We start from the raw sequence: 12,302 nt of genomic DNA on the forward strand, positions 1-12,302 counted from the left end.
AAAGGGAGCCATAAATAAAACTGGGTGAAAATGCATACATTCTGAGGTGTAATAAACATAAAAGTTATGATTTTAAAACGCAATACTGAAGGTCTGATCAAGTCAAAGGGAAATCCAAAGACCAGAACCCAGATTACTAAACATAAAAGAGAAAGAAGACCAAACTCATGTGTGCCCTCCAGGTCATGGCTTACTAAGCCATGAGAGAAACCACAGCTGTAAATACAGGTTGAAAACATCTTGGAAAACCTGAAAATTGCTTGATGGAAGCATTGGGCATAATTTTTAATCTATAATCTCTCATGGATAGAGAAGTACATTTTTACCTCTTTAGAATCTCACGTGTGTTTAATAACTGGGCTTGAGATCTTATTAATATATATATTTCTAACTAGCATAATTTATCTAAGTAAGAATAAGTGTTAGCTATAGTAGTTTATAATATTTTTATTGGAATGTGAACACAGTTCAAACTTATTCTGTTTACTATACTTTTAACATGACTTGGTATACTGTACGTGGAATCCTCAAACCCTACCCTTTACTTCAAGTGTTGTCATTACAGATTGTGACATTAATAGCAATAAACAAAAAAGTAAAAATAAATAAAAACAAAGTCCAAAACTCTTGAATGAAACATAACAACATAAATTGAAAACTTCATCCAAAAAAAAAAAATTCACTGGCTTTTGAAATAGACTAAAAGCAAAAAGAATGTACTAATAAGTAAATAAAAGCCAAATCAGGGTTAAAAGTCTAATTTTTAAAATCCACTCCAGTGCTTGGGCCAAACTAGTTTACAACCCTAATGAAAATCAGGACAAATACAGTGCCACAGGAAGAAACCCCTGCTGTATTTCAATGTCAGCTCCTACGTTGGAATTAGCCAGTGTTTCAGTGGTTTTTACTCAGTATTATTTTAGGCCATATCTGTTAGAACAATTAGCACAGAATAATTTATATTATGTATATTTACATCTACTGGACTATTCCAGCCAGTAGAAGACACTTACTTTGAGGATAAGGGTTGTTCTATACTCATCTTTTATATCCTCAAAGTTTAAATCAGCATCAATACACTGTAAGTACCTAACCCATGACCAGTGAATTAAATCAGTAGTAGTTTTTGCTACCTGAATCTCACCTACACTTGACCAAATTATTTAACATGCAAAATGGTCTTTGAACATGACCCAAGAAAGCAAGTCAAAAGAAAAGTGTCAGATGCCATAAAATGTACTCAGTTTACCAGCCTACCTGAATGAGAACAGTATGGAAGTGGTTTATTGTGGGGGGATGAAAGACAAGAAATGGAGAGCCTGACACACCCCAGGCAAAGCATCATGCAGCTCGAACCACGCAACAGCACTCTTCGTAAGATTATCATGCACAAAAGCTACTTTGCCAAAATAGAAAAATACCCTATTTCTATGTTTCATGGATCACGGAAAAAGAAAAGCCACTTAAAAAGAACAAACTTTCTATCTTCTATATCTGAATTAGGCTCTGACTTTGCTGAATTTGCAAAGAAAAGAGAACTTAATTTCACATGAATAGGGCTCAGTACAAAAAAAAGCAATGGGTTACTTTGTATTTTTTTAAATGATTTGCTACTTGTATAGAAATGTGTAATTTATAAAATCTTTTCTACGTATCATAGCAGAAATAAGTTTCTTAGGTAAAATAAATCAAAAGTACCCATAGACCACTTTGAAAACTGGTAACTTTTGATTAACCCTCTAATCCATGTTTGCTCATTAAGACACTCTGAAATGAAGTCTATGAATCTGCTTATTAATTTTTCCCACAAATACTGAATTTCTTTTCAAAGCAAATGCCAGAAAACTATTTTATAACACTATCCGTGTTAAACTGTTAAATTCCTTTTGTAAAATATATTCAGATTAAGTACTTAAAAGTACCAGAGTAAAAACATATAGAATATTCAGTGAGAAAAACTCCTCATGATGAATGATGATTGCTACTGACATACCAGAGGAATCAATAAGTAGTGAAACCAGTAACTGTTATGAGACACTTCTGTACTAGATATACCAAACAGAAAGAAAGTTCACTAAATATCAATTTATAAACTAAGTTTGAAGTCGGTTTTGTCTTTGACTGTGACCTCACAGATGAAAACTGACAGCTGGCCCCAGCTCAGAGACTTTCTCATCTACCTCTCTTAAGACTGATAGAGAACAGTGTTCCAAGCCCTATCACTTCAAAATGAAGACGATTTCTCTTTTGGGAGAAAGAAAAATTGGAGGGAATTCTTGGCTAAAAGTTGCCTCAAAACTTTCATTTCTAACCTTTTGGAATGTGGTCCTCAAGGCAGGTAAATACAAAACAAGCCCAGGAGACAGTGGCACTGCAGACAGGCATTCTAAGCCTGGCACAGCCACTTGCTAGCTGTGTGACCTCAGACAAACTACTTAACCTAAGACTTAGTTTCCTCCTCATTAAAACAGGGTCACCTCTCATCAGAAAGTTGTTGTGAAAAATAAACAAAGTAGTAAAAATAAAACTTGTATTGATACTTCACAAGGCAGCCCTCAGTCCAAATGTCTTTCTCCCGAGGGGTACAGCTCAGTGGCAGAGCATCTGACTGCAAATTATCTTTCTCCCTTCCTCCCAAAGAGAAATACTATTTGGGCAACTCTTCTAAAAACTGCTTTCAGTTTTCCCTTAAATATAATTGAAACCATGTAATCACACTATCACCTTAAAAAACAAAAATGATTGGATAAGGAACTTACTTCATAAAAACAACAGGTGCCTTTACTTCACAGAGCCCTGCGAAAGGCTCCACATGATCCCTTCCTAACTGACACATACGTAGAGACTGTGTAAGTCTCCAATTCATATATCAACAACTTTATGATAATACGTAGGGATGAATACTAAAAGGACTCAAAAACTACAAACAAATCTTTAAAATCAAATAATGGTAAATTAAAAAAAAAGTTCAACCCCACATCCCATTCTCAGACATTTCTAGGCAGTATCCCAGATGCACATTAGTGAATATAATAATCAGCTGAGAGAAACAGGACAGAGAGATAAAGGGGGAGGGGAGGGAGGAGAGGGAAGGAAGAATGGGAGAGAATGAAGAAAATGGTAACTTCAGTAACTCAAAATATAATCAGAGTTTGACAGCTGGGTGTAGAGAATTATTTTCTCATTTCGTTACATGCTCCACCACATTCCCTTTGCAGTCAATGAGAACTCTACCCTTGGGTGAGTTTTGAGAGGTGCACCAAAAGCTGGAAAACAAGTCAGCATTCTTTATTATTAAAAGAATCAGCACTGCTAATAAGACTCCCTCTGAATTACTCAATCTGTAGCTTTCTTACACCAAAGGATGTAGTCAAATCAACAAACAATAAAAGACAGAAAACTTTCTTTAGTCATTAACAGTTTTAATCTACCAAATGAAGACTGATTTAAGTCTTACCATAACAATAGTTCAGATACAGCTATTACTTTATTCCTAGGGTGTCATATAGACTCTTCCTCACATCATACTTTTCAATTTTTATAGTGGTTTTTATAGGAAATTAGAAGTACAGATGAAAGATCTTGACTCAGCATTTCAGTTATTTATTGAAAATAAAGATACCTAGAACCTCTACAAAACAATAAAACCCAGAAACATTCTCACCTGAGAGGAGACCAAATTTGCAGAAAACATTTTCTATTTTTACTTTTCTGATAGAAGGAAAGAAACATGCAAGTAGCAAAGTAATAAAGGAAATATAACCCCTTCATGAAACTTCTCCTAAGAGTAAAACATAATGAAAGTAACCTAAATTTTGTTCACCATTATGAGAAATGTTCAACATGGTAGAAATTTCAAACGTTACTGCTATCAGTGTGCTTGTGTTTGCTTAACAAAACTAAAAATTACAACAACCAAAAAAGAATCACAATGTCAAAATGGATAGACGAGGTTCAACTAGTGTGTGTATGTGTGTTTAAGCTCTCCTTATCAAAATTAGCAAAAGGATTTTCATTGAGTTAAATGGGTAGGAATAGCAGATAATTTCACGCTGTGGACTAAGGAAGTTAATACAATAGGATCACAATCCCTTATAGGAAACCCTTAGGTCCAATGCTTCGGATTTTTGTAGGCTTTAAAAAGGTCAGATGGAGCATATAGTATATTTTATGTAACATTCCTAGTCCAATCTAGGATAGGGCCTCATAATCAACCATACTACTTACTACTTCTACAGCAAAATATGTGAATATTCTAAGTGGGCTTTAAAAACTATTTTAAACACGTCCATGACACTCTGGGTCAGGTTTTGCCACCAAGTGAGTTTTGATGTCAAACTTTTGGAGGAACAAAAACTTTTTAGTTTTTCAGAGATTTTTTTAGATAGAGGATTGTGAATGTATATCCAATACCACTACAGATCAAGATAAAAGACTGTTTATTTATTTATTAGAGATGAAAGAGTATGGCAAATTAAAATTTAGCCAAGTAGGAAGATGTTCCTGGCAAATCTATCCTTCCAAGTTAGTAAATACAGGGAATTCCCTGGTGGTCCAGTGGTTAGGACTCCACGCTCTCATTGCCAAGGGCCTGGGTTCAATCCCTGGCTGAGGAACTAAGATCCTGCAAACCGCATAGTGTGGCCAAAAAAATTAATTAACTACTTAATTAATTTTTTAAAGAAAGTTATAAAAAACAAAGTTATTTAATTTTAATTTATTCAAATAAAGTAAATGAACATTGAGACTACTTAAAAATGTCTATGTTAGAAGCAGTGAGTATTCAAGTTTGAGAACCCTGGTACCTGCAGTCTTTTGCACTTCCTTTGCGCTTAACCACAGGTTGCATTTCCCCTGGCTTTTGATTTTCACATTGTTCAAGATTTCAGGGATTTGGAGTATTTCCCATTCATCTTCTCCTTAGTATGTCCCACTTTTTTATTTAAGTGCCATTTTGCACGATGTAATTTGTTATGCACTTCGGATATAATGCTTCTCAATCTTCATGCCTTGACACAAAGGTAAGTTTTAATTGGTTGTGAGGAGTGCCCCCAAGTATTTAGTTATGAAAAGTTAAGGTACCACAGTTTATAAAGGATTTTACATGTGTATATATGGGTGTATTTAAGGTTTTCATCATAATAACATCACTCTTGCTTGTATTGATATACTTTCTTAATAGGGAAAGAAGTGGCTTTATCACACTGTGAACTACCTATAAAACCGACTGCATGGGACTTCCCTGGTGGTCCAGTGGTAAAGAATGCGCCTTCCAAGGCAGGGGATGCAGGTTCAATCCCTGGTCAGGGAACTAAGATCCCACATGACGCAGAGCAATTAAGCCCAAGTGCCGCAACTACTGAACTAGCGCGCCTCAACTAGGGAGCCTGCATGCCGCAAATTACAGAGCCCACACGCCCTGGAGCCTGCAAGCCACAACTAGAGAAGAGAAAACCTGCAAGCCACAACTAGAGAGAAGCCCGCGCACCTCAACAAAAGATCCCTCATGCCTCAGCAAAGATCCCAACTACCACAACTAAGACCCGAGGCAGCCAAAAATAAAATTAAATAAATAAATAAATAATCTTAAAAAAAAAAAACTGCATCATTTACCTGTGTCTATAAACAGGGAAATCATAGTGTCCCATGCATAAACATTAGTCGCATGTGTGTTGGTAGAAAAGAGAATTGATGCTCTAAGACATTCCAAGATGTATCAAAGTCACCAGAGGGAATGTCCAGTGCTGTCAACTAACCACTCTGAACTGTGTACTGTCCTGTGCTATGTCTTTTTAAAGAGGTGGGAGAATCATTGCCCCAACTTGAAGGAGCACTGTACTTAAATGTGGCATGCCTCAGTTGTTTTTTTCTTTTTTTCCTTCTGGTTATTCTTATTATTTCCTTCAGTAACAATTTGTTTGTCCAGCACCTCACATCCAGTTAAAAATGCACCAGTGTTTCATGATATCAGAGTTGAATATTACTTTGGAGGAAACAAAAAGGCACAGCCTTGTGAAATTTCAAACTTAGTGGGAATTGGGGTGAGATGAGATGTACTGAATAACTATAAATCATATATTATTGAGCACTGACTGTGGATAAGGGTCATTACAGACATTATTGTCTTATGTAATTCTCATTCTGCTGCATGGTAAATATTAAGATGCCCTTTTGCACATATGATAATGGAAGTTCATTCTGAAGTGACATGCCCAAAGTCCCTCAGCTTATAAGCTAGAGAGGCAGCAAGAGTGAAACCCAGGGCTCTTTGGCTGCAAAGCCTCTGCTCTCTGTACTATACCTGCTACTATGGGACATCTACAGAGTGCGATGAGGGCCCTCTGAGTATTGTAAACATGCTGACTGAAATACAGCCATAGAATCTTGAGGCTCTGGAAGGGACCTCAGCAGTAAATGAACTCTAAGCCCACATTCAAGTATGTGACTCCATTCAATCTTTTTCAATCTTTAGCCATCAGTTCCTAATACCAGAGTTCCTCAAAATATGTCAGAGGACTCACACCTGCTTCACTATCACTGCAGTACTGTTAAAATGCATATTCCTGGGCCCTATCCCAGACACACTGAATCAGAATATGAGGATGGGGCCTGGGAAATTCCATATTTTGCAAGCAAAACTGGTGTTTTTTAAATTGTAAGTCATAAAACAAATTTAGTGAATGACACCCTGTATTATTTTTAATAAAATTGTTTGGAACAGATTAGATTTATAAAGATTAGATAGGAACAGAAAACATTAGAGCACTGCTCTTAGTACTGTTTCAGGAAACTTTCGTTCCAGGTTTTTTTATGTGGATTGGAATATAAAAGGTAGTTCTTACCATAGATCTCAAAAACATTTGAGAAATACAGCTGCTTTAAACAACTTTTATCCTCATTCTTATTTGTCCTTTGAAATAAGTTATCAACCTTTTTTAAAATTATTCCCTTTACAAAATATCCAAACTTCTATGTCCTTTTCAGGATCTCAGCTATTCCAATCCAGGATTTTCTGTTTTATTCCCTGATCTTTTCACCCAAGGGCTATATTTAACTATTGGTTTAATTATTTAATCAATATTTTACAATATTTTTCACTTTTCTAAGATTTCATAAAATCCAATTCATTCTTAATCATTTTTACTTTGTATTTTACACAACCTCCTCACTATCTGAAGTTATTTTACTATCTAGATCCTGGATCTGACTCACATATATTAACTTACTAAGTTTATAGTTTGGAAGGTGTGTCAGTGCTTCATGGTCTATATTTAATCCTTTAAGTCTTTCATTCCCTTAGTCTTTCATTTTCTATTTATATATACTATTAGATAGAATTCTTTACTGGCTTGTCTTCTTTTGAATTTCCGTTGTGTAACTGGTACTTATTTCAATTTTCACTTTATCTTTTTCTTTGAAAGAAAAAAAAAAGGAAAGAAAACAATCCCCATTAAGACATGAGGATTTTCTGGGTATATCTTTACAGTTATAAAATGATGTCCTGGCATTTTAAGAAACTATAATTGCCTTCTAAGGGATAATATGAACACATATGAATGTTGAGTGAAGCTGAACTCAAAAAGTGCTTTCCTCAGGTATGACTTAAAATACAGAAATCTCTACAATTCGACACAGTATGTGATGACTGCCCCTGAGGTAGTACAAACCCACTGATGGAATTACAGTCACAGAATCTTCAAGCTGGAAGAATGTCCATTCAGTCATTAGCCTTAGTCCTTACCACCTTTGGAGCAGTGTTTCTCAAAGGGTAGCTGAGGACCTCCTGCATCCAATTTACTTGGGGCACATGATAAAAATGAAGCAGTGGGACTTCCCTGGTGGTGCAGTGGTTAAGAATCCGCCTGCCAATGCAGGGGACATGGGTTCGAGCCCTGGTCGGGGAAGATCCCACATGCTGCAGAGCAACTAAGCCCGCACGCCACAACTACTTGAGCCTGTGCTCTAGAGCTCGAGAGCCACAACTACTGAGCCTGTGCTCTAGAGCTTGAGAGCCACAACTAATGAAGCCCACACACCTACAGCCCCCGCTCTGCAACAAGAGAAGACATGGCAATGAGAAGCCCGTGCATCGCAACAAAGAGCAGCCCCCACTCGCCGCAACTAGAGAAAGCCCGCATGCGAAGACCCACCACAGCCAAAAATAAATAAAATAATTAATTTTTTAAAAAGTGAGGCAGTGAAATTACAATGTTTTTATAATTTGGGTTTGTTTTCATTTCATAGTGAGAGAAAGGAAGCTGACTAAAAATACAGGAGAGATACCACTCAGACCTATTTTAAAAGGTGCCCTTGGTGGTGAAATGTTGAAAAACAAGGTGGATTTCAAACTACGAGTTCAAGAAAAGTGTCTTCTTCTTAAGATAAATACTTGCTTAAGTTTAAATTTTAAAATATAGGTATGCCACACTGGTGGTGATGCAATATGCCAAAATCAACTGCCTATATTTAGTAATTCAGAACATTTAAAAACACAATCTTAAACATTTCTGCACTCTTGCAAGAGACTAATAATTTCAGGGATTTCTGTTAGTACAGCAAAAACAGGCACATCTATAATGAGGCTATTTTCAAAAAGTTCTTTTAATAGGGTGGAACTGTGAAGTCTTTATTACTTCTATTAAAGATTTCTAATATTAAAGTAATTGATATTCATGGTAAGATCCCATTAAAACTATGGCCCTTGCTTTACCCATGCTCTTTATGAAATGTAGGAAAACGTAAACATTAAGTATACTGGTTGATGATTAATAATTAAAAATTATGTTTGTAATTTTACTGAAAAATATGGCTGTATAAATACTTTAGCTGATGAATTAGATTTTCATGAGTTGTGCCACATTTTAAGGCTGTTGTTCCTTCTTTAACTATATACAAAAAACATTATCAATTACATAGTTACTTACAGCACAAGCAAACTATAATTATATGTTCATCCTAGCTTTCACTCAAAGCTATGTTATAAATTCAATGTCTAAACAAATCTGTTCCAATGGATGAAGTATAAAGATCAGGTCTGTAAGGTCAAAGATAGTATACACTTTTCAAGTTGTATAGCAAAGCTATATATACATTAAAAGCAGAGCTACCTCACAAACTCCTAAACCCAGAACTTTTTTAAAAAAATTTGGATATAAAGATCAAGGTGGATATAAAAAAAAGAAAGGTGTCAAAATTTTAAAATTTGTTAGTATCTTAGTCCCTAGGGGAAGATTCTACCTAAAACCGCCACAGTACCTCCAAAGACGTACCACTAAGAAACAACATAGATGAACCCCCTTTTCAATGGCTAGCTTTAAATGTGAAATGCAAATTAAGACTTCAGCTTCAGAACTTAATAGAGATATGCAGAATAATAAAATGAGAAGTTTGAAAACTCCTGGCAATGTAGAAGCAAAACCTTTATCTAAAATCTTATTTTGAAAATTAAGCCTCAAATCCAATAAATACATTTTAGATGCAAATAACTTGTAATTCATTGTCGGCGTGACTTTTAAAATCACTACTTCAAATTTTATACTATAAAAACTACTCTGATTTCAAAGACCAAGACTTTTCTTGAAAACATTGTTTTAATGAAGCAGTTATTTGATATCTCAAAGAAATACAAGAGCTCATCAGATCGCTTTTATTCTGGAAATTACCTATTCCCATTTTAAATTTTGAATTGGTCAAATATATTTCGACGGCAAAAGAACTAGCATTAAAAGTTTGCTCCAGTGAACAAAATAACGTGCCTCACATGTATAAATGTGCTGTTCTTCAGTAATCAGGAATGCATTTTGAATACTCTTGCCATATGTTCAAAAATGAAAAACTTCTCTTGCAAAGAAGCTTTAAAAAAAAAAAAAAAGACGCTGAAATCCACATATTTTGGTGTGTATTAAATTCATCTTACAGACCCATCTCATTCTGACCACTCCAATTGGCCTGTTATGCATGTGACATATTAGGAGGCTCTTCTATCTGAAATAACACGATATTTTACATTCCATTAAAAAATGCTGGACACAGAACTTCTATTATATATCATCTAATGTTCTCAACAATGTCAAAGTACATTTTGCTACCATACAGAAACTACCAGAAAGGCCTGGTCTTCAAAACTCAATTCCTCTCAATACTAAGACAATCTTTTAGTAACATACACAATATGCCAGCAAGCCAGGAAACAAAATAAGGTCCCTTTTCTTTTTCTTTTATGGAAAACTGAATTCAAGTCCATTTTCATTCACAAAATACAGTCTGTCTTCATTATGGTAATATTACAAAGCACTAAAGCTGATTTACACAATTTCGTACAACCAGTTTTCTTAACGTATCAGCAACTTAAGAGTACCTGAGGTGTTTCTGACAATGGAGGGGCAAAATTACACATTGGTTTTCTGTAAGTTTGGGCTCACCATGCGGCTTTCAAATGTTAAACCCTCAGTTTTCACCCAGAGGGTTACTTCTCACAACCACACTTTTAAGGCACTTACTGTCCCACATGTTATTTCACCAACTTTTCCATTTGGGAGGCATATATCTGAAAAAGGCACTTAGTGTCAGATTTCAAAGTTGCTATTTATTATATATACAGACTGTTAAAATGCACTCAATTTCTCCAAATGTATAAATTTTGACAAAAATTACTATCAATTAGGACAGTTATTTGCCTTTTGAATCAAGCTGGTACACTAAATGCTAGATTTACTATATTGCCCAGTCCACCCTCCCCCCACTAAAAAGGTAACTGTCACAAACAGCACAAGTTCCCTAAGAAAAGAGAACCCAGGAAAGAGTAAGCAAATGTCAGTCACTGTAATTTAGAGAGGTCTTCTGAGCAATGATTCCTTGGGTTTTTAATAATTCTCTCTACTCACAAGCTACAATCTTTCTATAATATTATCTAGCATTAAATTTCCTAGGCCTTCAACTCTACGTAAAATTTTATTATCAATTAAAAAAGGTAAGTTTTCAAATGACACTTACTTGCAGGAAAATGCGAAAAGCACATTTCAACTATCTTAAAATAATAATAACCATAGCTGAATTGTAAATACTAGAAATCATAAATTGACTTCTGCTATGGGAAACTCAAGTTTCTGGGATGCTGCAAATCAAATAAGGCATCTTCTTATGTGTACAGTAAGAACCCTTATGTCATTACTAATACCATCCAGCTTCCCTGTATGAAGAGTTTGCATACTTATTGCATACTTACCCAGGAAGGCAAATGGAAAGTACACAGGGAGGAAGATGAACTGCAGCAAAGCCTTTGTCATATGATAGTGACCTATAAAGTATCAAATAAAGGTACATCATCAGTGTGGTAGAGCTTTACAACTGAGTCCCAACTCCTGCAACATCTGTGAAGGAAGGACCCCGAAACCCAGGAGTCCAGCTCCCCACCAACCCCTCCTTCTCACCATCCCCACCTCTACGCTCGAACTGTGGGGCAATAAAGGCAAAGAAGCTCCCTGTACTCAAAGGGCAGAGGCTGAGCGGAGGGTAGCCCAGCTGGCATTCTAGGGTGTCTCCAGCACACTTGCCCCCCACTCCCGGTATGTACAAGGCAGCTGATCCATCCTGCAAACCCAAAACCCACATCGTGATCATTCATCAACTTGCACAAGTGATCGCCGCCCCCAGGACAAATGCACCAGGAACCAAATCATGGCAATCGATAGGCAGTCCGAGCCTCCCCGTGCCCAGGAGCCGGCAGGAGGTAGCAGGGCGACGGCAGCAAATCCAGCAGATCCAGGTAGCGCAGCCCTCAGCCCTGCAGACCTGGGCGGCCACAAATGTCGCCCCAACGCCCGGCCCCGGTCACAATCCCGAGATTGGAGATCGGAAGCGAGAGGGGAAACACATTCACCAGAGCCCCCGGCGTCAAGTGCAGGGCCACCAGGTCTTCGAGGTCGGGGTGGGGGGAGCTGGAAAACGGAGAGGGAGGAAGGGAGCGAGGGATCCCACCCCGGCTTTGTTGCTGGTCACCATCAAGTTTGCATCTTAGTACAAAATGTCGATCTTTAAGGCTGACAAGACAGAGGCAGAGGGAGAAAGAGAAAGGGAATAGAGTCCATCTTGCTTTGGGGAAGAGGGGGGAGAAAAAAAAATGAAGTGCAAAGCCCACACTCCGGGCGTAAAAGTCTGCTAAACACCGTTCCATAACGGAGGAGCAACGAGTGGGGTGTCCCCGTCCCCGTGCCCGCTCGAACTGGCGGCGGTCTGGACAGAAAACACCTCCTCCCTCTCCTCCTCTTCCTCCTCCTTCCCCTCCTCCTCCTCCTCCTCCTCCT

The 12,302-nt window shown here is 37.1% G+C and overlaps 1 protein-coding gene across 5 annotated transcripts in view; it reads right to left on the minus strand.

Moving 5' to 3' along the window:
* BBX (BBX high mobility group box domain containing) overlaps nucleotides 1-12,302 on the minus strand; it is a 282,225-nt gene that overhangs the window by 267,837 nt on the left and 2,086 nt on the right. For all 5 annotated transcript variants that reach the window (XM_024735310.1, XM_024735315.1, XM_024735312.1 and 2 more), the window contains one exon: nucleotides 11,225-11,296. The gene's annotated coding sequence lies outside the window, so the exon portion shown is untranslated. The remainder of the gene's footprint in view (nucleotides 1-11,224; nucleotides 11,297-12,302) is intronic.

This window comes from Neophocaena asiaeorientalis, unplaced genomic scaffold (genome assembly GCF_003031525.2).
Source record: "Neophocaena asiaeorientalis asiaeorientalis breed wild unplaced genomic scaffold, Neophocaena_asiaeorientalis_V1.1 scaffold136, whole genome shotgun sequence".
Taxonomy (NCBI): domain Eukaryota; kingdom Metazoa; phylum Chordata; class Mammalia; order Artiodactyla; family Phocoenidae; genus Neophocaena; species Neophocaena asiaeorientalis.